This window comes from Dromaius novaehollandiae, chromosome 3 (assembly GCF_036370855.1).
Source record: "Dromaius novaehollandiae isolate bDroNov1 chromosome 3, bDroNov1.hap1, whole genome shotgun sequence".
Classification (NCBI taxonomy): domain Eukaryota; kingdom Metazoa; phylum Chordata; class Aves; order Casuariiformes; family Dromaiidae; genus Dromaius; species Dromaius novaehollandiae.
In genome coordinates this window covers 90327398-90351761 of record NC_088100.1, presented here as the reverse complement: position 1 = coordinate 90351761, position 24364 = coordinate 90327398, and the positions used below count along the sequence as shown (strand labels likewise).

General features: G+C 39.6%; 2 long non-coding RNA genes across 3 annotated transcripts; one reads left to right on the top strand and one right to left on the bottom strand.

The window, feature by feature from the left end:
- Window positions 1–856: 856 nt before the first annotated feature.
- LOC135327709 (uncharacterized) lies at window positions 857–24307 on the bottom strand. The gene is made up of 3 exons (XR_010388097.1): window positions 24186–24307; window positions 5085–5280; window positions 857–1400 (listed from the first exon to the last, which is right to left on the bottom strand). It is a non-coding gene; the product is annotated as an uncharacterized LOC135327709 (long non-coding RNA).
- Window positions 9745–22668, top strand: LOC112984586 (uncharacterized). Of its 2 annotated transcripts, XR_010388491.1 has the most exons (5): window positions 9745–10193; window positions 11025–11095; window positions 12906–13036; window positions 19916–20047; window positions 21406–22668. It is a non-coding gene; the product is annotated as an uncharacterized LOC112984586 (long non-coding RNA). The 2 variants fall into 2 exon arrangements; XR_003259540.2 differs by lacking the exon at window positions 11025–11095.
- Window positions 24308–24364: the final 57 nt, after the last annotated feature.

The window sequence follows — 24364 nt, the reverse complement described above, 5'->3', positions numbered from 1 at the left end:
CCTCTAAACATCTATAGGCCTAATTCATAGAGTCATTATCGGATTGTCATGATCAGTATTATTTTAGTCGAAAAGGAGGTTCTCTAATTTCAATATGGTTCAATTTGTAAATCACACTTGTGCCAAGAATGTCCTGTTAAGAAAATTTTTGTGCCACGTGCATTTCCCTCCCATACTTGCAGTTTGCTAGGTTGGGAACGAATGAATCTTCCAAGTTTCTGGACAAATTATTCTTTGTAAAGGTTAATATGGGGATTATTTCTGGATTATTTCTGGATTATGAGTGGATTATGACTGGATTATTTCTGCCTTGACTAGCTGTCTTCTTGCTCTGCAGCCTCTGCCTTCCTCTGCTCCTGGCTCGTATTCTCCCTGCACCAGCTCTGCAGCTCCCTGGCCCTTCCCACCCTGCTGTGCCTTCCCCTCTCCCTTCCTGCCCTGCATGGAACAGCTGCTTCTTAACTGCTATCTGTATAAAGCTATGTGGTTCTACCTGAAGCTTCCCTGTTATTCCCCACTGTAAAATACAGAACTGACATGTCTGCTGCAGTTACACTGTTAAACCTGCTTGTCCCACTCTCGTCATCTAGGCTCTCTAAATAGACCACAAGTCATTAAGGGCAACGCAACTGTGCAGGAGTACAATGCTTACCGCAAGCCCTATACTTGGTGATTCTTAGATACTACTACAATAAATATGAGTAGTATAATATTCACAATTCAGCATAAAACATTTCACATAATTTGCAACAGTAACATTGAGATTCTTTAATTGTCTTTAAACATACGTTAGATTATTGAAATTAAGCTTTTAAAAGGAACTAAAAACACATGAATGAAGACCTGACGTGTAAGTTAAGGACAGAATATAAACTTTGCCCTCAAATAACTTGAAATTATCAACTTGATTGTTGTACATGAAGTTGAATAAAATGTACGCCTTATAAGTATATTGTAATCTTTTGAGAAAATCTCCCATACACAGTCATATTTAAAATCACCTGTTAGCTTGCAAAAAGCAGAAAAAATGGCTACATCTAAACTGGTCTGTTGAGTAGAGGTAAAATTACTCAGATTATTACTATTTAGAGCACTGCAGTTAGCAGTTTTCTATAAAACTGCTACTTTAAATTTCCTTTTTTGCTTGTTAGGATAAAGAAAATTTCTGTGAACCTATTGAACTCAGATACTTTTTGAATAAATTTTGCTAGAGACACACTCTTTGTAACATAATTATGGTGAGCTTTTGTAAAATACAGACATTTAAAAACACACATATATGATATAATCTTAAAGAAACAAAGTTGCATAGCTTTTATTACAAATGATGATGCAATGACTTACATGACAGAAATACTAACTGATTTACTCTGCAATTTGAACTGGATGAGGCTTCAGTCCTGTAAGACACAAATACATTTACAGAAGTAAGTAGTCTCATGGAACCCGTATTTCAGGGTGTAAGGCCATGCTATAAAATCCTCCCCATTGAGATAATCATATTCTTTCTGATAAGATTATTTCAACCACATTTCTCCAGAATGAGCAGTTAAAATAACAAATTCTGTTGTTTTGTTCAGCTACTGCTTGCCCGATACGGTTTTTTCACAGAGATAGAACCACAGGAAAACATTAATATCTAATAGAGAATTAAATGTTTTAAAGTAAATTTTCATGGATGAATTCACATACAAGGGATGGTCTCAATAGTCAATTAATTAAAATACATTACTATCCCAAATGGGCTGCTATGTTATTTTTAATTTTATTCTGGAAGCATAGTAAACATGCATACTTTTATGTAATGTTAAAATCTCTAAGCAACGCTCCCTGTGTTTAACATGAATTACCACTTGCTGTGCAAATGACAACATTTACATTTGAAAGATTTCAGATGTAGCTTACATATATTCCAGTCAGATAAATAAATCTCAAGGATTATCTTTCAACAAATAAATTCTTTGCAAACATAGTTTCAGAAAGGCTCTGGTAGTTACATCTTTCCACACTATAGCATGTTTTGTGACTTTGAAATCTTTAAGCTCTATACGTTCACTAATAGATAATGGAAATAGAGGGTGATTTTGTAGGCTGTAGCAAGAAAACAGTGAATTTGTTTCCTGTTTGTTTCACTCTGACCTTCATTAAGCTTTACATGAACCAACCATTTATTTCAGACAGAGGATGTATGAAGTACTTCAGCTTTGTGAAAATCCAGTTCAGAATATATGAATATCAATGACTGGAAAAAATATGATGGTCTAACTTTTGCATGTATAGTTACTGGCAATATATTTTTACCATTCAGTTTCTATTACTGCATATCGCCATGTTCTAGCAGATTACCCAGTTAGCTTAGTCCCTGTTAAATATTTATTTTAAGCCAAATCCTATTTACTTATGTGAATCCTGACTGCACAAAATTTTGCATATGGCATCTCTGCAGTATCTGGGAGAAAAAAAATCTCCGCATATGACTCTGGCATCTCATGGCCCCACAGCTGTTCTGCCCTGCAGGCTGGCAGCCATAGCTGTTGCCCTGTGATCTCTGGACTATAGAGAGCCACCAGCAGCTGCCATCCAGGAGGGAAGAGTGCAGATCTACAGCAGAAGCAGCTGGGAGAAGCCGGGAAGGGAAGCGGCTATCAAAAATAAGGACCTTGCATGTGATCAAAAGTGTCATTCCAGCTCCACAAATTGGCATTTTGATTCACCAGATCTGCACTGGCTTATAAAAGCCAAAGAGATGTCCCTCAGCATGAAAATACAATCTCTCTCATTCATTTCCTGAACTTATCTGAATCAAATAAATGTTGATGTTATAGCTGCCAAGCATTCCCACAGATGAAGCTCCCAGCCCTTCTTTAGAGCCCACCTGGGTGCCAAGAGGCTGCTCTGAGGAAATACGCTTACTGATCTTCTGGAACCCAAGATCTTCTGGTTATAAAGACTGTCTGGAAGTTATGTCTGAATTTATATGAAAAAGTCTGAAATTATATGTTCTTTACAGCAAACTTTAAAACTGCTATGAGAAAGATAAATGCAAAGTACTAGTGGAAAGTAAGTAAAATTGATATATTCAAGCTGCGGTGAGCTTATGAGTTTCAAGTTCTTTTGTGTTATATAAGAATAGGCTAATTTTTATAATGTCAGAAGAAAAAATCAAGCTGTGACTCTCAAAGTGACTTTTCTTATTTTATTTGGATTCCTCAGTTTTCCTCAGTTTTGTGAAAATTAAATAAATGTCAAACTCTATATGAAGCCTTTAGAGCTAATAGGCATAGCAGGAAACTTCGCAGGAGTAATACTTTAAATCAAACTTATTGCCAGAAAGCAAGCAATCAGTGTCAGTTGAGAACTTTCCACTTAAATGGTCTTCCAATGGAAAATGGTCATTTCACAAATGTAAAATTTTCCCTAGTAAAATTTTAGTTTTGCTAAAAAACATAGTTATCCTTCAGAAAAATGAAAATGGCTGGTGCTGACTAGGTACATAGCCTTTCAAATATACCATGAGCCTATACGGTACAGAAAACCTGCAGGTTATAAATTCCATGACAGTTTACTCAACATTCGATTTTTCTCTCTCTCTCTCTTTTTTTTTTTTTTTTTTTTTTTACTTTTCATGCTGACACAAGATGGAAATAGATATAAAGATTTGACATTTTCATGAGAAGAAAGAATTCTCTATTTTCTAATCAAACATGACTCTCTGGCTGGAAATGGGAGATTTCATGAACATCATTTTTTCATTGAAATGTGTTTCAGATTTTTTTTTTACAATTGCAAGTGATTTTATCAAAAATATTTGACAACTTTTTAGCTTCGGTTTAGTTTTTCACTTTCTCTTCTGTCCTTTTCCCGTTTTGCCTTTGCCAATAAAGAGGACAAGGCAAAATGTTAGTTTACATTTTGCAAAAAAACCAAAGAACACAGACAATCCCTTAAAATAAATATGCTTTCATAAATGTGAATAAAAATGTGATATTTTAAAATTTTTGCAATATTTTTGCCATTTGATGATTAGAGAATGCTTAGAGAATTGCAAGAAAAAAATACTGTCAACAAAGATGGAAAAGTGAAAAAAATAATAATTAAAAAAATAAAGCTTTCACCATTTCCCAGTTTTACCATGATTTGGAGTGGAATTCTGATCATAGTTAAATCAATGTCAGCTACACTGAGAATTGCATTCTTGTACTCTGAAATATCCAAGAAACTCTTTCATAGCCCAGAGCTATGCCCAAGAAGGTAGGCTATCCATTGCTTTACACGGGGTTTAAACATGTTCCCCCCTGAACATGAGGTTCACTTACCATACCTTCATCCTTAACTCTGAAATACCTTCTTTTTGCTGAACAATACAGTGAAGCTTTTTTATAAAATTTAGTGATAACCTAAGCCTTTGAAAACAAGCTTTATTGCAGAAATTCATATGTCAAAAAATATTACAGTGTGTGTGTGTTTTGGGCTTTGTCATCCAAAGTAAAAAACGAATGTGAAGTTGGCAGTTACCATCTGGTTAATTTGATCACAATCACTAATGAAATAATGTATAAAAAACTTGAAGAGGAAGAAACTTTTGAGCATCTTGAATAACGAAAGTCTGAATACAAATGACATCAGCCATGTCCTTAGCTAAGTTGCAACATCTGCAGCCTCAGTAAAGAGAATGTAACTTATTTGGGTGTGAATGAGTATAAAAATAACTGTATTTTGAAAAAGAAAGCATAATCAACTAATTTCATTGCTCTTCTAGATAGAAATGCAACATGGAGGAGAAGCATACCAGCTCATAATTTAGACTAATTTCAGCAAAGCATTTGCAATACTGTCTCATGAAATGTTACATGAAAAATTCATTCAAACTCTTGTGGACTCAAATGCTCAAGAAAAACTAAAACTGGGGCCTCCTACGCAGTGGACAGGATGTTCTTTGTACTTTGTTAGAAAACCTGTTCCGCATGCTTTGCAAACACATTTCAAAAAGGAAGATCTATCTATGACTGCTTTGCCCTTGATACTGCATTTGAGGTAAGCCCTTGTCACACCGTATAAGATACGTTAGCCAGAATATGTCTCACCTGGCCCTGCTGAGGTGGTGGTGGCCGTTTTGTTGTTGTTTATAATGTCGGCTCTGGTTTCCTGCTTTGATTTAAGCACTGCCATCTTTGCTGCCTTATATTCCTGCATCTTCTGTCAGCTGTGCACAGCAGTGCACTGTGTGTGTTGACCACGAGCGCTATCAAATTGATTACGAATCGGCCAAGGGACCAAACGCTGAAAGGTAATGAAAACAGTGACACCACCCTGAGCTGTGGATGCTCCACATTATTAATAAAGATGTTAAACAAAACTGATGGGCTCTTGCAGTATTGCCCGCGGGAGTACCACTGGGATCAGCGCTAGATCAGATCTCCATGTTTTTGTTAATTATCACATCGGGGAGAAACGCGGAGCTGTTTGAATGTGCAGGTGACTGTGTGGGAGAAAAGCGCCACTGGAGCTTGAGAGACAGCAGAGACTTTTGCAGCCCGGTTTACAGGGACTTGTTCCTCCAAGCTGTAGCAGGACAGCCGATTTCAGGGCACACGTGAGACACCGCTCACGCGTGGGACGCGAGACCTGTATTTTGAGCAAACGGGAGGTAGCAACAAGCTGCCTTCGGCACAGGGAGCTGCTGCCCTGCACCGGCAGGGCCCCACTCTGGGTGGCCCAGGCAGCTGCCCGCAACACTGTACCTCAAGAACAGCTGCTGGGGGGCAAGAGGTGCCTATGTGGGCATCCATCTGGTGCCTGGACCCACCTGGAAGGATTTACAGCCCCTGGGAGGCCACATGTACAGAGGGCCTACATCAGCGTTCCCCTGCTGGGCGCCGGCTCGGCCCCTGCCACAAACACCTTGCAGAGTAGCCCATTTTATACTCCAAAGGCGAGGACATAGAGCTGAATGCCTGGCTTGATCTCCAGCTGCCCATTGCATATTATTTTGTGTGTACCTCTTCACAATTTCTGCTAGAACCTGATTCTGAAATAGGAATCCTCAACAAATCACGGCTGTGTCACTTACTGTGAGCTTACAATTTTTCTGACACTGCCTCTTAAAATATTTATTAAGACCTCATTAACTTACTTTTTTTCCAACAAGAATGGCTTAATTCTTCTTGCTGATGAACTGTAGTCTGGCATGAAACAAGACTCAAAATGCTGGTCGATTGTCTCTGTTACCAAACCAAAAAAAAAAAAGCATTCTATTCTAAAAAACTTTTTCAGCTTGGAAAGATTAGAAATTTTCTGCGGGTTTGGCTCAGTCTGTGGAACTTCAGCATTTCTTTGATGCTTCAGGACTCACAAACCTGAATTTTTGTCACTTGTTACGAATTGTGGAGATGACCTATAATTAGGCCAGCAAGTTCAGATGGGAGTTTATTCCACTATTAAATTGTTTTTTGGTGCCCTACTCTTTGTCCCTTGGCTATTAATTATATACTGTACATCCTTGTCACTAGCGGATTTCTACATAAAAGAAGGAAAAGTCCCCTCTTTCTTCACTGGCAGGTTTTCAGCTGAATTGGAGATCCAATACTGAGCATTTTTAGACTTAGATTTTCCTCAGGCACAAAATCTGTTCTTGATGACACTACTCTCAATCAGTCATCCTTGCACATAAACACTTTGAACCTAGAGTCTCACTAGGTGGACAACAGTCAGCTAGGCAGCAAAGTTTGGCTCCACAAGTATATAATGAAAAAGAACTTAAATATATATATTTTTTTAATATTGCCAGTATCTATCTTCGTCAAATTATTGACAACACAGTGAGACAATACAATCTTTGGAACATGTTTCTGCAATTGCGTCTCCCAATTATAGGACGTAGAAAAGATTTTACTTTGTGCAAGTCAGCAAAACTTTACTGATGTGTATGGGTCCCTTCATTCACACACACATGCTCATGCATACCTTAATTTGGATGCACAATATCTTGCTATTAGCTTAACCCTAACTAAGCAGAACTCTGGACCTTCTGCATGTCAAATATAGTTTCCAGAGGGATTGTGCCCTGCATGCATAGATACGTCCTCAATTTTCTGGTGTATAGTGGAAGTGTTTCCACCATTTTTTGAATGACATAGCCATGCTCTCGAAGTGCTTCCAGTCAGTTGCTAAACCTACGGAGTGCTAAAGCCCTGACTCTACTTGACTTCCTCTGCATCAGTTTGTTTGTGTGTACATTTAATAAGGACATTTTTCTGAGACAGTGCTTGATAGGGTGTACAAAATGAAAGGAATATTTCTGAACCTCTCAATGCAGCAAAGAAGTGCAGTAGAGGACGTAATCCAGACTTGGGTCTCAGTAGCAACACAGAAATGGAATGATGCTTCTCACATTATTCTGAATCATAGTGAGGCACATGAAACAGAGGGCAAATTCCTTTGAACTCCTGAATTCCTCATTTTGCAGCAGCTCTTTTTTTGCATTAAAAAAGAAACTAAGCTAAAAAAAAAATTAACCTTCAGGCTAGAAAGCTTAGTACAAAACAAATACCATTCTAGAAAGACTTGTCTTGCTGTCATTTCACCCAGGAGAAAGCTAAACTGAAATACATTTTAGAACTTAAATTTACAGCATTTAGGTCATTTAGTAAATATTTTCTTAGATATTGTAAATGTTTCCTCCTGAGGCAATGTTTTACATTCTGCCTGTTCAAGAACACCAAAAGCCATAGAAATTGAGTTAAACATTTTACTTTTCACCTCTCATCTTCTTGCCTTTGTCAGGTTATGATAAACATAAGGCCATGTCCTTATCACCCAGTCTTCACAGATCCTGTTGACACCGATGGGCAGAGCACAACGGGTTTGCAGAAATGGCTGAGATTCTCCAGTGCTGTCACTAGCAGCAGGCCCAGCACTGCCTCTGGACAAAAGCATCCAGAATACTAATGTGGAAAACAAATGAGCCCCTACGGCAGTGGAGAAGAACCATTGTGCTGTTATGAAAAGCATTGTCTTCTGCTTGCAGCTTTTCACATCTGCTGTCTGCCTAAGAAACTGAAGTACACCAGTAAAATTCTAGGCAGAATTGATCTGATGGCGATATCCATGTGCTAAATTGAGCAGCTTTATGATAAAATAACTGAACCTTTGACCACCTCTCCATCTCTTGCCCACTAACCCACCTCCCCTGGGACAGTGCTGAATGTTCCAGATCTCAGGGCACCTTTGCACATCTACAGTATCACAGTACATTACAAAAAAAAAAAAAAAAGAAAAAAGAAAAAAGAAAAAAGAAAAAAAAGAAAAAAGAAAAAAAGAAATAAAAAGGAAAGAAAGAACAGCCTGCAGGGAAACACTTTCATCATTTTCCCAATTGCAGAATTTATTTCCCCAAAACTATACAGGCCTGATATGTGGGATGGACAATACGCTGGAGCTAAGTTTAGTTTCTGAGATTTTAAGGCAAGAAGGTAGGAAAGGTAATGTTTAGAAAAAGGGAGAAACACTTTCTTACTCCACAACGTATTTTTTCCCTGTTAGGAAGTGAATTAACTACACAGCGTGTTTTTTATATATATGCATGTGTGTATTTATCTATGTGTATATGTATATTTGCATATACATATATGTACACACACACACACACATATATAATATGTATCACACACAGATCTTCACACATAGAAGACCTCTGCTCAGGTCTCTGCAAGTGTTTTACAGATATTGGGCACACCTCTGGGATATCTACCAGGACATGCTTTGTTTAAATACTTTCCTGAAGGAAAACCTTGATCCATGCCTGTAAGCTGGAACTGGATGAGCTTCCCCAGGTTACTGGGCTGTGGTGGCAGAGTGCTGGAGCCATAGGCTATGTGTCACTTTGCCCAGACTGAGCTCACCTGTACTCTCCCCCACCTTTTAGCCCAGTTTCGGCCCCTGGGAGCCTGTCAGCACCTCCTGTACATGCAACGGCTACACTCTGAGGGTTACCACATTTTGGTAGATCTGTTATGCTCATGTGTCCCTTGCTCCCCTAGCTTGATTTTCAGTATTTATTTTGGCAATTTGAAGTGTTTGTGCTATTGGATTTCCCTGCTGGTCAGCTGGAGCGCTTTGCAGTCTGAGTATGCCCTCAAATTGTCACAGAACAACCACATCAAAGAGTAGAGACCCTCCTGCCATTCCTGCATTAACAAGGGGCCGTTATCATTAGGGCTAAAAAGACTATTTGCAGTATTATTATATCTGTAGCCATGATACTGCTGTCAGAGCCTGATTTTTAGAAATGTGTTTGTTTTTCAGAATTATTGAATGAAGACTCTTTGCAAACCTGTTTCAAACTATAAGTTGCTTGCAAACCATTTACTCCATTCATTGCTTGCAGTATTTGTCCTTTGTAACAGTTTGGTTTTTCATGTTGTGCAATCAGTCTCCACAGTCACACAATATTGTTTCCATCTCTTTCTGGATGGGGCCCAGGCCCACAAAGAGCTTTGAAGATAGTCATGTGAACATTCTCACAGGGAATCTGCATGCAAAAAAAATGTTTTTTCCAGAGTCTGCACATTGCTATCTCTTCACAGGAATAGCCTCAGGAAAAAAGTTGCTTTCAAGAACGTGTGCAAGGCATAAATAAAAGAGGCCACAAATGCCACGAGGGTGTGTAGAGAACCGGTACTAAATGTGGTTTTGTCTCAACATTGCCACCGCACCGCCATTTCCTGGCGTTGAACATCCTGCCTCGAACTAAAGAAACCATCTTCTTCACAGTTTAGAGGTAAACAACCTCATGCGCCTATGCAGGGGGAAAAAAAAGGTGCAAACAGGGCAGAAGAAGGCTTCTAGGGAAACAGCACGTCTGGCATGAACTGCACGTACACATTTGCGATCTGTGCATGAACAAGAGGCCCCCAGATGCCCCCAGCCCGTTTCTGGAAGGCTCCGAGAGGGCGGACTGCGCACGACAGCTAATCTGCATGGGAAGCGAGGAAGCACCTCCCAGAGGCGGGGCAGGAACCTATAAAAACTGCAAACTGTGTGAATAAAGGGAAAGAAGGAGCCCCGCCGAGCGGCTGCCTGTGTGCCACACTCCGCGGTCGTCGCGGCCGGGCCATGGCCGCCGCCGGGGGGGGCTTGCAACAACTGAGGATCTCAAACAGAGTCAGCGGAACATCATCGGACTCAGAGTGGCGGTAGCTAGTTTCTTTTGTCTTTTCCAAACTTTCTCTCTCTCTTCCCCTTGCCCTTGTTCCCCTCTCCCCTTCACCCTTCCCCCCCACCTTTTCTCCCCACTTTGTGAAAAATAAAGTTAAGAGGTTGTACGATATTTGACCGGTTATAGCGTCTTAATCTCATCCTTGGGATCGTAAAGAAACCCTCCCGATATTGGATCGGGACAGGGTGAATTTTAGATTCTGCATTTGAATGAGGTATTTTTTCAGTGTTACCCTAGATTCAATGTTTTCATCATTATAAAAACACTCCTTAGGTTTTGGACAAACCTTTTTTCAGACAGTTCTACATTGTATTGCATCCATATCTACTCTCGTCTTGCAGAATGTCGTTTTCTCTTGTCCATTGCGACAAAGTTAGGCTGTCTGAGCAAACTGTATACCTTGGCTGCCATAATATTTCTGTGCACATGAGAACTCCATGATTGTATGGGTTTTTCAAGTGAAACTCTTCCAAAAAGATACCACAGATTTCAGAAGGAGCCTTTGCTCTTTACTTCCAAAAATAGCTGGCATTTGGTCTGTCCCATACCTATATTTCTCTTAAATCATCAAAACAAAGTATAAGTTTGCACCTTAGTGAATTTCATGCTTTATGCATGAAGAGTTTTCTGTTATCCCCATTAATTCTTTTTCTGCAGTCATTTGCAGGAAACCCACATTCAGGCATTTTTTTTTTCCAGGGAGACATGTATTGATGACTAATTTTACATGAGTTCTTACTGTAATGTGTATCTGCTATTTCATTTCCTTCTTACTAATGCTTACAAATATGGCTTTCTTTATCTGCAGCTCTCTGGGAATACTTGTGAAACTCAGCTTCTGCAAAGGATTTGTGTCATAATATCTCAGCTGGAGATATTGTAAGATAATACCTTTTCTATAGCAACACGGAAGAAATTAGCCCATATATCCTGTGGGATGTTGTGAAAATGGTTGAGAGGGACAAGCTAATTACACTATCTCCTCAGCAGAAACCAGCCAGATTAGAAGAGCTACAGCAGTCTAAAATTGTCTGGAAAGTGCACACATGATTATTCACTCCTTGTAAAAATAAAGTGCTCAGTTGAATTAATAAAACTAAAATCAGCATGCTCAAAATCAATAAATCAGGGAAGGACTCAAGTGGAAATTTAAAAGCATATAAATCATTTGATCTATTTATTTGCATTCCAAAATCACTTAAATGCTTTTTGGAAATTTTGAACCTAAATTCTAAACCCTCCTGTCCAGGTTGGAATATTTCAATAGACTCTCATTTATGATTATGCTGAGTGTCTTCAACTGATGTATCCACAAGCATTTGATGTGAACAGTTGCTTGACAGAGTTACTTAAAAGGCAAGTACTGAAAGTACTGAAAGTACTGTGGAGTACCTAATGACACATACTGACTTTTATATGTATTTTTATTTTTTGTGTGTATCTACTCTCTTTCTCTGTGCAAATATGTGTGAGCATATATATATATGCTCTCTCCCCCTATAATATATATATATTTACAGATATACAGATATTAGAAATAGAGTAAATTTATGTATGTAAAAACTTGCAAGTATATCTCTCTTGCAATCCCCATAAGCTTTATTCTTTAGAGAAGATTTTTTGGGGGATGGAGGAGTAAATCTCTGCATTAGCTTGTAAACTCACCAGAATCCTTGCTTAAACACAATTTTTGAAATTGAAACTTCAGAAGATGATCATGCCTGAGCACAGTTGCATTCTCCTATCTCTGTATCTTTTACTTGTAGTGAATGACTGCTATAAAAAGGATTTTTGAACATTTCCTGCAGTAAATCCCATCGGATGCTGCTTAATTAGAAGGAGTAGATATATTTCCTTTACTATCTACATGCCTGGAGTTATTTGAAAATATGGCCATTGACTTCAGTGGAACCCCAGGGTCACTAACCATGTATGAAGCCCAAAATACTAGTACAGAGAGCAGGGTGCTCCAGGTATCTCTGCTTTGTGAGCTTCTGGTCTAGACTTCTGCCTGCTGTGGGATCACAGAGTAATCCAAGTTGGGAGGGACCCCCGGAGGTCATCTGGGCCAACCTCTCACCCAAAGCTGGGCCAGCTTTGAAGTTAGATCCATCTTAGAAGTTAGATCAAGTCCCTCAGGGCCTTCAGGCCATGTGTAAGTGAGAGTGCCTTCCTTGTCCAGTCAAAATCTGTTTAGGTGGCTTTCATGGTCCTCATTATAAAAACACAAGAGTACCTTTCTATCATCATATTACCTCAAGTAAGCACTGATAAGAGTTAGAATTAAGCTACAGGTTAAAGAAGCAACTTTTCCAAGATCACATAAGAAGCTTCTAGTACAGTATAGTAAGAAGAATCAAAGTTTAGTTGTTAAGATGTGTTATTTCACACTGAATGCATTGAGAAGGGCCATATCTATATTTAATTATTTGGCAGTGAATCAAAAGAGTCAGGTTTGCTGTCTGTATTTCCCATTTTTCAGGCTATGGTAGCATTGCCTCTTCAGTTCTACAGGCAGTCCCCTCTCCTGCACCTAGCAATTTTTCCTTGATACCATTACCAGAACTGGAAGAGTCACTGACTTTTTCTCTTCTGTGTTAATCATCTCTTTCAACAATTTATCCCTATGAATATGAGTTTCAGCCTTCTTTATCTATTTAATGTTTTGTTTGTTTGTTTGTATTTGTAGCCTGAGGAGGTCCTAAGCCATTAACCAGGATTTCCCTGGGTCAGGTCCTGTACAAACATGGAGCAAGGAAGTGGTTGGTGTCCAACAGAGTTTGCAAGTGTAAGACAAGAGATGAACTGAAACGGAGAAGGGTAGGTCTGACAAGAAAATAAACAGTGAGACAGGAGCTATCAGCATAAGCCACAGTGGCTTCATCATACCAGCACATACAAGCACACTGTGGCAGCAGCAGGACTACAGAGCCAGACTGACCAAAGTGCTGGGCAGCATAAAAAAAAGTGTGCTGGCATTTTCTTGAAGATTTCACAAATGATGAAGGGTGCTGGCATCACAAACTGTGATGAAAGGACAGCAAAGGGAGTGAGAGATAAGGAGGCAAAACATTGGTATGGGTGAAAGTGAAGCCAAGCACTACAAAATGATGAATACAGAAACAGGGAGCAGATAGGTGATGTCACTGGAGCAAGAAGACAGGAAAATTATCTCCCCTGCTATTTACTTCCGTAGGTAAATCACAGAATATAATGTTTTGTTTTATATTGCTTTTATCGTTAGTTGTTCTTTTCACTATTTTTCCATTTTACCAAGACAAAAGGTTGTGCATTAAAGTTAAATGTGCTTAAAAGCTGTATTCATATCATTATCAGGAACTGGAGAAAATAAACTCAGTTATTTATCTGACGCATGGTTGTTATGAAGACTTCTTCCCCAGAGCAGAGAAAAATTATTCCTCCCCTTCCATACCTCAATCTCCTAAGGGCTTAATCTACCTGAAAGAAGCAATAGCACTTTCCATTCCTTACTTTTGATCCAGGAAAAATCTGGATCTGCAAAACTGGCAGTTACTTCCTGACAGTAGGACCTGTAACCACAGTCCAGCTCAGCTGGGACTAATTTAAGGAGTTTTAGGAGAGGCAATTATCAGCTAACAGGAGTTGTTATATAAAAGGTGAGGAGCAGAGTAGCCTGCAGCTGGCTTTGGGACTTTGGTTTAGGTGGTGGTTAAAGTAAACTGAGAAACTTTGGGTGGCTGTCATAATAGGGCTTAAACTTTTTTGTTGTGTTTCAGTTGTGGTGTTATTGAGGCACAATAAGCGAGAGGTTAAGGCAAGGTTCACAGTGACCATTTATACACTATGCAGAACACCATCCATTATGATGTTGTTCATGTCAAATTCCTTGATGGTATACATTGTCTAGGCCTGCAAGTTCCCTATGGGGAATCCTACATGTGCCCTGATTAAAGTACCTGAGGAAAAACCTCGTGATACGTGGGCTTTAGAGAGCCCTTCAAGAGGTCACACATGCAGAATTTAGGTGATCTGTCCTACAGTCCTGCCCAGATCTGCCTAGCGCTGCCTAAGGACCACTGTCACTCGCCAGCTGGACCAGCCAATTCAGGGAATGTTTCTGGTCTGCTCACAAAAGAGTCCTTAAATCCACTTGTTTGAATGTCCATGCTGACAGTGCTTGGGACATTTTTCTCCCAAAGATAAAACTGCATCAGTGCAGCCCAACTGCATTAAGACTCCGTAGGAGTAGTGGAAGACTTGAGGAGTGTGCTGGTATCTGCACACACAGGCAAAGACAGGCTCCACCTTGGGTGGCAGACTATCCTCTGGGGTGGCACAAAGTGTAGTTCACAACATGTTAATCCCACTGTGTGACATTTCTATAAATATGAAGTATATGGGAATGATTTATTAACTTGCTAAAAATCCCAGACAGACAGATTTTTCAGGCGATAGGAAATGGGAAGCCGTAGGATGTTCTACCCCAGAGGCAACTGGAATGCTCCATCTTCACTGGAAATATAGCTTATTTTGAAAATACTGAGAAAGGAAAAGCAATGTCAGAGAAAAGGCAGTTGTCAAACGGTATTTACTGCTAAGTGATAGTTTTTGCTGTCCTTTCAGGTGTCCTCACAGCTCTGTATCTCAGAGGAGAGGCTGAGATCTACAGCTGTTTCTTGGCTTGGTTCCCTCACTCACTGCACTGCTGTGGCATGTCTTACCCATTAGCCTATCTCCTGCGTACCTTAGATGCAGCTGGTCACCAACCAGGTGGACAGTGTCTATAAGGGGTGCCCTGGGGCAGGAGAAGGGCTATAACATGATGCTGTGAATCTACAAAAGATAGGGGTTGCCACAGAGGAGTGCAGTGCAGGAGTCAAAGGTATGAGTCCCACTCAGTGTGTCTGCAAATTGAAAGATTATGGCTAGTACGGGGCTGAGCTTATGGGGAAAAGAAGGGTGGATATTTCCCGCTGCCCCTATAAATCAGTAGATGCCACCTGGGTAAGAATCCTTTTCACAGCTACCTACTCAGGATCTGGCCCAGAAGTACTGGTTAATATCTTTCCTAAACAGTGGGAAATGATCTATTTCACTGATAGAACTCCCAAGTATACCAGTTCCTTGATAACTAACTAATGAGTTTAAAACAATAAAGAAAGCTTAGTTCTTTTAAGCAGCTCCTGCTGAGAAAACATCCCCTTTGGCTGTATAGGCACTGGCTGCTCTGAGAACAACCAGTCACGGAGAATCTGGATTTAAGGATACCAGGTTGTTAGATGAATTTCTCCCTTCATGACACTCAGCATGCCTCAAGACACTGTTTGAAGAAATTTTATTTTATCCAGGTTTGGGGTTTGGGGATATTTTTTTCTTGTGCTTCTTGCCTCACTGCTGCTGTCCAGTTACTCACAGCATTCATTCAATCTCAGCTCTGTCTGCTTAGCAACCCCCTTTTGCAAGGACCTGTTAGATCTAGAAGAGACAGGAACCTCATTTCAGGTTCTGACCTGTGTCCTTTGTTGAAAGTGTCCATCCCCTCTGACTGCCCTGTACTGTAATCCTTACTTCTAATGGGATTGTATCCTGGCACTGTGACTTTGGCTATCGCTGCTGTGACACAAGTCTCCTTAGGCAGTGACTGCAAAGATACTCATCCTTAGGTACTACTTAGCAATGCAGCTGTGTACTGAGAGATGAGAGAGGAAGGAGCAGCACATGCCCTGCAATAGCTAATGTAGGCATTTATAAAACATGGAGTGGCCAAATTTGCAGGGAGAAAGCCAATTCTTACCAAGAAAGTTAAAAGAAGGGTACCAGGCTTTTGGCAGCTGTTTTGTAGGGTTTCGCCTGCAGCCTATTGCACTGTAAGGCAGCATTAGAGAGGGATTTCCACTGGTTTCTGAGAAACTACAGAGTTCCTTCTTTTCATAAAATGTTTCTTCTCCTCTTTTCCGCTATGATAGATTGTAGAAAGCAATGGAGGAAATAGACTATGGTCCTGTCTGAACAAGCACTTCAGCATGCTTAAGAAACAGATACATAACTGAGTGTGCTGAAACAATGGGACCATTACATAACTAAATATGAAAAAATGGTTATGAGAGCTAGTCAGGTACTCAAAACTGATTAAGTTCTGTTACATTCTTCATTAAGAAAAAAATTTTGACACAAAAATGAGAGCCCGTTTATATGACTATCTTTCTTTGCCAACTATCTTTAATGATTATTCACTAAGTAAAATAGGGAAAAAAGAGAAAACTTTTTTTTCCCCTAGAATCTCTTTTTTGTAATTTTAGGTTGCTATTTAAATTGAATAACAGACAAAAGTGTTCAGACAAAGCACAATTTTTCAAAGTTGACCAATTATAGTTGAAATCCAATACAGAGCTAGGAACAAAGTACTTGAAAAGAATTGGCAGGCAGATTTCAGGGACATTGGCTTAAATTTTTAACTTATGATGTCCTAAAGTGCAAACTCTGCCACTGGTACCTCAGAATTTAGGACTTTTCCCCTTTTCCTCTGCTTTCCTTATGACATTTTTCTCAGTCCCACACAAAACCCCAAACTTGTGGATCATCCTTCTCTCAGCAAAAAGTCTTCAGGAACAACTTATTTTTGAACAGAGCTGTGGTATAGGCTTCAGCCATAGCAAGGCTTAACATGAGGTAAATAAAAATGTTATGCTCTGTTGGAATAAATTCCAAAGCCATTCAAATCAATAAGTCTTTTAAGCCAATTATTCCTTTAAAGTTCAATTAATTATATTCAGACCTTTCCACAAATATAATTTGGTTAAGAAGAGAATGTACTGTACCTCAGTTGCCTAAATGTTTGGAAATTTCCCAGTGTTCTGACACCAAGTGATAAGATATCATGAAACTAAAAAGGAACTTCCAGGAACTATGTGGAAGACTGCAAATTTTCAGGGAGAATACAAAAATCTGTTCAGATACTAAGAGAGGAAGAAAGTGAGCAGAAGACTGAATGTACTCAATTTATTCTATTTAGCTATAGTTTTGGATTATTATTGCGTTACTTACAAATGAATTGTTTCCCTTACAAAGGCACTTGGGGACTCAGCAGCATCAGACATTTTTGTCTTCTCCACAAAAGAAACTGATAATACAGCTTGTTTGTTTGTTCGTTCGTTTTTAACCTAAACATCTGTTTTTCACTTCATAAAGGGATATTCTACTGAAATATATGGTTTTCTTTCAATTTCTTTCAATCCTTTCAGTTCTCCCTGACTCCTCAACAAGTAACCAAGGTATTTTCATTAATCTCACATTTTTTCATGGAAATTATTTATCGTCTTGCAAACCATTCTGTTCACCTGAAGACCAATTGCCAGGCCATATTCATGCTTTCCACTCCAAATTCTCTCAGTTATAATCATCTTTCAGGGCACTGCTCTTGAGACTCTTTATCAACATGAAGAGTGTGAAATATAGTCACTTTCTGAGGAGTCTTCTCTTCCCTTTTTATATCTGTTGTGATGTGAAATGGCCTCCCAACAAATGAAAATCTGCCTTCTAGCACATACTCTACTGGAGTTAATGCTCTTCTGTCAACCCCATCATGTACCATTAAAAGTTACTGTGAAAATCCATAAAGATTCCAAGGTCAAAGCCAAGAAAATATGTTACTAAGTTCCATATCAATCTGTAGAAAAAATGCTGTATGGCTGCTGTAATTTGCTACTCTAAGCCTTCACTTTTTGTCTCCTGTTATGTTGTCCCAGCAGTATTCATTCTCTAGAGCATGACTGTTTAATTGTCTGCAAAAGCTTCCAGTTCTACCACAGGCTTCACTGGCTCTGCCTGTCAAACCAACACAGTTGTCCATTGCTGGTCCAACTCACAGTAACATTAGTTTCTTCTAATAACTGCTTAGAATAGGGCCAGATTCATGACCAAAAAACTCATGAAAACTCCCTGCAAGTTCCAGCCACACCTTGCCCTCTGGATATTTATGGATTGAAAAACCATGCTGTTGATTACAGCATTTTTCTACATTGCTTGTGATGTAATGTAGTATAATGTAAAAATTAAAACTAGACAATCATTTGATCTTGTGTAATGTTCACAGGAAAAACTGTAAATTCTCTGGAGCAACCACTGAGCAGGCAGAAAGTAATTTGGTATATTCCCTTTCGGTTATGCTAATTACCTGATTATTTTCCTTTATCCTTTATTGTTATCCTCTTTGATCTCCTCTCCCTCCTATTTCACTTACTGAAGAGTAAAAGTACCCTTGAGCTGAGAAAATAGACTTGTCACACACAAGCAAATTGGAAAGTACTTAATTTTGCAAAACATTCTGGAAATTCAGTGAAAATTTTGCTAATTAGTGACTCTTCTAGTCAGCTAGATTTTGATTCCCAAAGTCATTTCTCTACTTGATGGACCAGTTTTCAGCTTTCCCTCCTACAAACCACAATTTTCAGCACTGCTTTTGGTGAAGAATATTTTATTCCCCCAAAACAGAAAAATATTGCATATAACTAAAAAAAGAAATTTACAGACACCATGATGATGCCTGAAGTATAAAAAGCAATCCTCTACATTTTTAACACTTTTGTGTTAACACCTGTTTAGCCCTCCTGCTATCTTTATATTCTAGTTCTTTGCTCTTTGCAATCATTCACAAAGCGAAGAAATCCATAATGAATAAATACGTATATCAAGTGTGATAAACAAATCTTAAGTCATTTTATCCTATCCATGTCAACACATAAATACAAATACTAACAGAGCTCTGTAAAGTGTTTAAAGTGTAAAGTTTTTATATCTCATTAAGATGGGCACAAGAAAAGTAACGTTTTCTATGAAAACATTAGAACTGTCTTGTATGACTACTAAACACTATGTTCCTCTATAATATAAAGATAACCTTTTCCGTTGCTACCTGAGTATTACAGCTTTGCTCATTCCCATATGCAGTAGCATTCATTATCTTGTTCTTTTATGTACTATCCAATTTTCCAATAGAGCCTAATAGCTGTAAAGATTGTCCCTGCGATTTTGTCTTGAAATAATTAAAAGGTATAAATAATTTTAGATATACAGTTCCATTTTTATGGCTAAATCAGTAATTTCTGGTTCATTCTGTTTTTTTTTTTTTTTATGCCCATAGTTAACATCTAGATTTAAAGCCCTATTTTCTTTTCACTTTATATTACACATCTCAGTTTTTGCACTGTTATAAGTAAAAAATGTGTCTTGACATTTCAAACTAGAATGGAACTGGAACATTTGACACAAAAAAGAATGCTAATCTTTGGGGTTCACTTGATCTTTGTGAAAAGAAAATGGGAAAATAGCTCCAACAACAGGACACGCTGTAAGCAAAAATGCTCGGCTGTAATACAGAGTGTGGAAGTATGCTTCTGAGTAGGTGAGTAATAGAGACAGGACATCCTTTTCACCCCTGCAGGACCTTGAGGTCCATGACTCTCAGCAGGTGCAAAATGACGCCACCATAAGATGTTGTCTTTGTTCCAGGCCAGCAAGGAAAGCAAGGTCTAGTTTCCAAAAGAAGGCAATGAAAACATATACAAACATCTCTTGCTGGGTGACTATGAAAACTACCAGGTGAAAATCAAGTAAAAATCTTATGAAAATCAATTCTCAGGGAAATTCTTAAGCTTTTATCAGCAAAATTTCACTGAGCTATATCACACTTCTGAGGTTAGCCGTATCTTGTCCTTTTAGGTAAGAAAGCCGTCTATCTTCATCCATACAGTGACCAGAGGAAGATGAAGAAGGCCCATTTCAGGAAAGATGAGATCTAGTCCTAAAGCTTCTGTATTTTAAATTGATGCTACAGAAACCAAGGCCCACAAGGTACATTTACATGACACAGTACCACATGCTTGTCAGAGACAGGAGCTGCAGTGTGAAACAACGGTTTCCTCCCTGGACTGCTGGGCTTGGCTCCTCTTCCCCCCTTACACAGCTTCCACAGTCCCCCACAGGGAGGGCTGTGCCTCTCCAGAGCTGGAGCAGACGGATAGAGCACATTGCAAAATGGCAGCTGGAAAATGTACCAAAAATCTCCTCCAAAACAAAAATGAAACCTGTTTATTGCAAAACTACCTTCTGTTTTCCTATTCCTCAGAAATGTGATATTGTATGTTATCAGCTCTAATGAGTTCACATAAGCCATGTTCAGACTTGTTTGACTGGTGGTTGCTATTCTGCTTAGATTCCCTGACCATGGACAAAGCTAAGAAACCCACCTGAGCTGTTTGGGAGGCAGGGAGAGAAGGGGATGGAAAGCAGAGAGAGACAGAACTCATTCAGTCTTCATAGTTGTATTGAAAAGCTTCACTGCCTCAATATTAGTGGCTTATAACTGAGAGAAACTGAAGCAATTATTTTAAATATTATATTTCCAAGATCATTTAATATTTTAGGAAGCCTGAGACCTGACATTTGAACAACTGAAATGAACAAGCACGTTCCCAAGCACATGCTGGTGTTTTAAAGTGCTGCTGTAGACTGTTTTCTCTAGATTTGTCAACCCACCATGGCACAAAGCTGGAACGGGTGTGTGGCAGAGGCTCCAATTAGAAGCAGACAGTGAAAGAGGCAGAAAACTTAAAATAAAGTGGAATTCACTGCTTTCTGTAACCACCAAGTAATTATTAATTTCATCTGACATTAATCTCTATCTGACATAGAGAATTTTCAATAATAGTAGTAATGAGGACACCAAATATGTGAGGGAAAAGGATCAGGTTTGAATCTACAGTAAATGGCTGATATCTTTTGCCAAGGGAAATCGTTCCTCATTTTCTAAAAAGGTAGACTTTAGGATGCCTCTAGTTTTTTCCTCCATTTCTTTGCAGTCTATATGATTACCTTTCTTATTATCTAGTCCTCTCTACAATAATGTCAGATCCTATCCCAAATTTTGATGTTTATTTCTCATTACGTTTCTTGTAAGGCACCCAAGTGATATTACTGTCGAGGGGAAACATCGGGTAAGGTCCATATAGGTATAGTCTAAATTTGCTAGCCAGGAGGATTTAGACATCTAGGCTGCACTCCGCAATTCATCCCAACTACTCTCCTTCACTCCATTACTCAAAGCATTTCCAAACCCAAGATTGTCCAGATTTAGATATGCAAGATCCCTAACCTGTTAAATCCAAGTTTAAATGATCTTTAACAATTTAAATTATATGTCTTGCATGCAGGTGGGATACATATCATGGCTTTAAGTTAACAAGTGCCACTGAAGACGAATGCAGCTGCCCTATGGAGTGAGTGCAGAGCACCCTGTGTGCAGCCAGAAAGGTGGAGAGGTCCTGAATCTGCGCTCTGCCTGTCTGCGGACGGAGAGATGGTTGAATGAGGGACTGTATGTGGTGATTGTTCTGGGGGTCACACCCCACCCTGTTCCCACAAATATTTATCACTACCTTTCTCTACTTGTGACAGCATCAGAAGGGGGCAGTCACCATTTAGCCACCCTCCCACCCAGCATAGGGCTGCGGAGAAGCTGAGCAATCCCTCACACACCCATGTCTGGGGAAGATGTGGTCTGTGGAGCATGAGTGCCAATGCCTGGCACTCTGGAGAGGATAAGCACTGCCTGGATTTTCGGTGTAACTGCTCCTCTGATGAGAGTCACTACTGTGTCTCAAGTGCATCTTCTGCAGGAGTCTTCAGCTGCAGAGCAACTACCTATGCATCCTCTGTTTTTCATAAAAGGGAGTTGTGACAGTGATGATGAACAGCTGAGGCATTTTGCAGAAACAAGAAAACAGTGCACAGAGAAGTGGTAATGGCCCTAGAGCATTTTGCAGGCCTAAGGTTGCATCAAAAATTTAGATCATGCTAAAAGAAAAGCTCCTCATACAAGATGGAAGGAAGGGCTTATAGACTTTCAGTAAAGATATGAATCAGGCTATAGATGATCTAGGAAGTTATATATGCTGGTAATATAACCAACTAACTATAGACTTGTAAATTGAAAATATTTTAAATGAAAGTTTCACATATGAATAACTGAACTGAGTACAATTATCGAGAATATAAATATTTGTATATAAATATCCTCACGCTTGTATTTATTGGAATATCATTAAATCAATATTCTTTTTTTCACAAGATTCAGCAGCTGAAATTTTGCCTAGTTACATTTTATTGGTATTTTCCACATATTCATGGAGGAGAAGCTCACAAATCAATGACCTAAAGCCAGACAAGAGGCAGAGAACAACAGAGCAGAAGCTGGGGTTTTAAAAGGATAGGTTGCATTGATGTTTCTGTCATTTCCTTTGGTTCATCACTTTTATCCATAATCAAGTAAAATTGGCTTTTGGTCTTAATTCAAACTTAAAAGGAGCATCAGGGGCAACTAAACACATGGATGCATATTTGAGAAAGCATATAATCTGTGTAGACAGTGTGGTGATTTTTATATAATTAAAATAAAAAGCTTTCTGACACTGTGAGATTTGTTGGCCAAGAATGAGTTCCTTACAATTGGGTCAGCCAAAATAGAACTATTAAGTACTTCGCTGTGGGTCATCAGACAAAATAATACAGTGCGTGCTAGAGCATTTTGTGTGGCATTACATCAGTGCCTTAAAACACTCCTTCTGTGGTGCTGATACTTTTGAGAAAAAAGTACATTTATAAATGCTCCAAAGACTGATCTAGTCTCTGCTTCTCCAAACTGTCATTCTTAATCTGTTTCACTCCAGTGTATTTTTTCCCGACCCTGACCAGTTATCCAGGTGACTATAGAGGGCACATCCTCAGCTTGTGGAAAAGGATAACCCTCCACTGTGGTTTGTGAAATACCCCATAGAGGTGACCGGGGTTCTCTGTACCCTGTCAGCTCTATTGTGGACCCTGCTGAATTTGCTTTCTCTTAGGACACTTTTTTATGCTATTCTTTGGCTGGGCTGGTCCCCTGCTTTTCCAGTCATCACATGCTCTCTAGCAGAGCAAGGACTGACAGAGTTTTAGCTTGATCTCATTACAAACTTTTCTGTATTCTTTACTCAAACACTTCCAGCACCCATTGACAGGCAGTGACCTCCCTGCTGCCACTTTCAGCTCTGCCCTTTTACCTTCTAGCGCCTCTGCTTTTTCTTAGCATGACGTTCACAGATCCGAGCAGCTGCTTGGCTAATGTACCTTTGTCCAGCTTAAAATAGTTAATGCTCCACTTCTTTCCAAGGCAATAATCAGGCCAGCTGCTATGACTGCTTCTTTGGGAAGAATTCCTCCAAACGAAGAGTGCTGCTGCCTTCCTTTAGCACCCACTGTGCATGCTCTGCTGGTGAGTGCACATGCACCAAGCAGTGCCCTCCCATTTCGCTTGTGTCTCCTCACAAATGCTCAGTGTCATGTACAGTTCCCCACACTGCGTTCCATAGTCTCCAGCACTGACCACTTCTGGGGTTACAAACTTGCTTGCCCTTCATCGGGGTCTGGCCAGGGAAGGGGCTTCCTTCCCTAGGCAAATGCTGTTGGCATCATTCCAGGTTTTCCAGTGCTGTGTCTGTGGCTTTCACCCCCTCAGATGTTACAAATGCTCCTGTCTTTTCCTGGAGGCTTAATTACTATTTCTCCTCATAGCAACCAGATTGTGAATATACTTGTGACAGCAGAATTAAACTCTGCCAGGATTTCGTTTCTTTTGCGCTGTGCTTAAAAATATATTCTATGTATGCATGCATTTTTTAGGCATTGCTGTGTTTCTTAGATTGCTATGTTACAGGTTCACAGTTCACCTACTCTTCCTGAGTTAATTGAAAACTACCAAAACCATTATGTCCTTTAGAGCTAGCCATTGTCAGGAATAAGGATATCTCTGACTTCCTCCATTGAGCTGGCAGCCATTGCTCATAGATACAATATGAAGCTTTGATTAAACCACATTTCTGGAGTTTAAGCTCTGCTGAGTATTTTAGTTGCTCTATTTTTCACTCAAGCTATTTTCATACTTCATTTTACTTACGGTACCAGGTGTAATTCAGTAACCATTAAAAGCTGAGGGCTGACAGAGTTCTGCTTCATTACATGTCTGGAGCTGAGGCAGTTTGTGGCAGGCCTGTCCATGCCAGCTGGAGGAGCCTGAGGAGTCCCACCCCACTCCTTCCACAGTGCCAGCACAGCAGTTTGTGCAGCCACGCAATT